Here is a 3,557-nt window from a genome sequence, read left to right as displayed (position 1 = left end):
CTTTCCCTCGAGGTAAGCAGAGCACGGAGCAGGCAGCAGCATCACATCTCTGTCTCAACCCGGTCTGCCGGACACGGGTACAGCTTACAACACCTGGGCAGGAGGAAGCCAAAAGGCCCCCCTGTCCCCTGTTGCTTTTCAGAGCTTTCCTCCCTACCCCTTCCGCTCGACAATGTCAGTTCAATTTGTCAGCTTAGGCATCAGCCTCAAACTGCACGTGCCGCTGCCTGAGTCACTGGGCTGATCGCACCTAATCAAGAACTTCATCATTACTGAAATGCACTGGCTTTCGGATGCAGTATGATGCAATATCCCTATTCGTCCCATTAAGAGAAGACTGAAGGAAAAGACAAGCTGAAATCAGAGGTGAAAATTAAAAACTTTGTCTAATAAATAAGTCCTATTACTCGACAAGCTCCCCTGCTATGCATGGTAGTAAGATGATCGTTCTTTTCATAATTTCGTACTTTTTTTTTTGCCATGAAATACCAGAAGACTATTACACACACACATAATATTTTGGTTAGAAAAAAGCTTTGCAAAACAAGTTTGAAACCTGGAGCAATAAACATCATTTTGAGAATTTTAAAAGGTAATTTACAGACTGAAAGACCATTGGCATAAACCTTGATTTGTTAATTTTATGCCATGTATCAATTCAAAATTATTTATATATTCTGAGAAAAAGATTATTAAGTGCACTGGGAAATAAATAAGGACTACATAAAAAATTAAAGGCTAGAAGTACCCACAGTGCACATTCCTCACCTATTCTTCAAACCTAAGTATCTCTACTATTTCAAAACCTTTATTTTTCATATTAAACTACCTTATTATTTTGCTGATTAAAGGTAGATTTTGCTTTTGCTTTTTTTGTTTTTTAACTAAAGAACGAAAAGGTAGGTGAAGTCAGATGGAGCCACAAAATAAAACCAAACCAATTTTTATGAGTTGAAAATAACTACATATTTTTTGCATAACACAGTTCTGATCTAGTTAGGCAACCTGTTTGCCCTGTCTCAGCCCAGCGGGATTTGAACTGGCCAAAGTATGTACCCTAAAGACGGAAGTTAGAAGCACGAAGCAAAACTACTATACAAACAGCAGGTACTAATCCTTTCTGCAGAATAAAATGCTTGATTTGAAAAAAAAAATCTGGTATACATGCTAACCAGCTCCTCTCAAACACTGGTATCTACCACTGCAACAGCTTTTCTTGTGAAACACTGAATTCAAACAGCCTCCGAATGTAAAATCTGCCGCATTGAGAACGCTTTTTCCAGAGACTGCCAAAAGAGCATCTGATACTATTAAAAATATTTTAATGTTCTGTAACTTAAAATAGAATAACTGATTTGCACTACTTTTTGTTTCAAAATATACATCTGGGCCGGCAATTTATACAGCAGGTTTCAGCTTGAAGCTATTTAAAACAGCTGAGTTATAGACTCCAAAATTTGGGGTTTGGAGTGGAAATGCTGACAGACTCTTAACTACTGTGGTGCTACTGGGGAGAGGTTTTAGACTTCACGTCCTTTTTTTTCCCCCCTGCCTTTAGGTCCGCCAAGGCTCTTCACTATCATACAGTGGCAGTTTGGGTCTTTATGACTTTCAGTAGAACCCCCAGGCAGACACAAGACAGAGGGCCAACCTCTGACAATGCCCTCAAACAAAGGACTGCTGGCTGTTACCTGTAAGCACTGGATATGATCTGGACCTGGGTGCACAGAATTTATTTCCTCCGTGCTGGAATATCACTAGGTAGGTAGAGCTGCTTTAACAGACACATGTTTAATGCTCTTCCCCACAAACCTTGTTTGCGTGAACAATCTCATTAGTCAGTACACTCACCACGGACTGCCTCCCCAGTGTGTGCAAATATTAATTCTTAAAATTCACATCTAATACTAAGCCAACTTTATTTCAAAAAATTATAATCAAACCCAGCACTGTTTATAACATACTTCCTCTCCTGCATATGATTTATATCTGTTTTTTTAAATTAAACCAGTGCTGTATCCAGAGTACTTTTTTACTAGAGATCTGTGCGAGAGAATTATGACACACTTAACACACCACTCAAAACATTATCAACATATTATTTATTGCCAATAAAACTTCAAAAAGTGTGTTGTCTGTGAGCTATTTTACTTTCAAGTTACTGTTTAGCCGAGACTTCTATAGCCCAAATCTGCCTTTTTTTCCTTTTCAGAGATTATTCCCACTCTGTTACAGCACAGTCCAGTGTTTCACTCTATGAAACTCTATGACACGTAGCTGCTTTGGTCTAAAAGTATCGGACAGCTGCAGGCAAGTTACATTGGACAAACAAAATAGCTTTTTTAAAATGGTCAAAATTATTTCAACTCAGTTTCAGATTAATTTACCAGTAAACAAGGGTGTGTGTATCTTCAGCATATCTGAAAAAGTACTTATCACATGTGAACACGCAGATGCACCCACAGCGGAAGGGTGCGGGGGGCAATGCGTGCTCCTGATGCATCAGTAAGCCGGTCGGATCTACACCTCCCTGTCACCCGTCAAATACAGGACCCAAATATATCACACGTGTAAATATAGATATATGAACACAGAAACACTGGGAAATACTCTAAACCTTTTTCCATCCTTTTATCACGGGTAAGCATTCTCATTGTAATAATATTCTAAATACTTTAATATTTAATTTAGATCTTTCCCTTATTCTAATGAGCTGCGACTGCATCCTTTGAATTGCTGTAAAGTAGGAGAGAGCTCAGATGCCTCAAATGAAAACTGCAACGCGAGTACGATAACATAAGAGCTCTCGAGTCCCTGCTATAATACCAACTTAATCTAACGCTCAATTAGATTAGAATCACAATAGTCTGAAAGCTGCTCCTCCCTACCCCGCAGCCCCTGTGAATCAGAATCACCAGGATCCACACCTTGAGATCCTCACAGTGCTACACCAAGTCACAAAAACCGGAGACACCCCAGTTTTCCACTATTTCTCCTTAGTCCGACCACCACGACCTGTACAACCAGGCCCCATGCAACTGTTCCTCCTGCAGCTCCAGGCTCTCCGAGCTGCTTCCTCCATGCAAGAGCGCTTTAGTTGCTCATCTGCACCCCATAACATTTTCAAAGTGAAGCTTCTTGTTTATCACCAGTCACTTTAACGCCAGCTCATCTAACCGTTTCTACTAATCCTTCCCACATAAGCAGTCCTGGTAACATGACCAATCATTGGGAAACACACGAACAAGGTGACGTTCTGGTGAGACCATTTCCAAACTCTTGCACCTTTTGAGTGATTTCCAGGCACGTTCATTTTCACATAACAGGTGTGGCAGTGATTAGCCCCTTTCAGGGCCATGCCACCCTGGCTCCCACCCTGCGGGCCACTCAGGCATGTGTTCTGGGACATCCCCAGCAGCCATCCTCTCCCTACCAAAGGCCACGGGAGAGAAAACTCCAAGGCGAACACATTCAAATATTGCTAGGGGTAGCGCAAGGGCTTGCTTTAAAGCTCACAATCGTTGTTATTATTACAGCTTTTTAAAAAAATCTCTTTC

The sequence above is a fragment of the Buceros rhinoceros genome, unplaced genomic scaffold (assembly GCF_000710305.1).
Source record: "Buceros rhinoceros silvestris isolate BGI_N320 unplaced genomic scaffold, ASM71030v1 scaffold11614, whole genome shotgun sequence".
Taxonomy (NCBI): Eukaryota; Metazoa; Chordata; class Aves; order Bucerotiformes; family Bucerotidae; genus Buceros; species Buceros rhinoceros.
The sequence above is the reverse complement of the archived record's forward strand: the minus strand, read 5'-3'. Positions refer to the sequence as shown.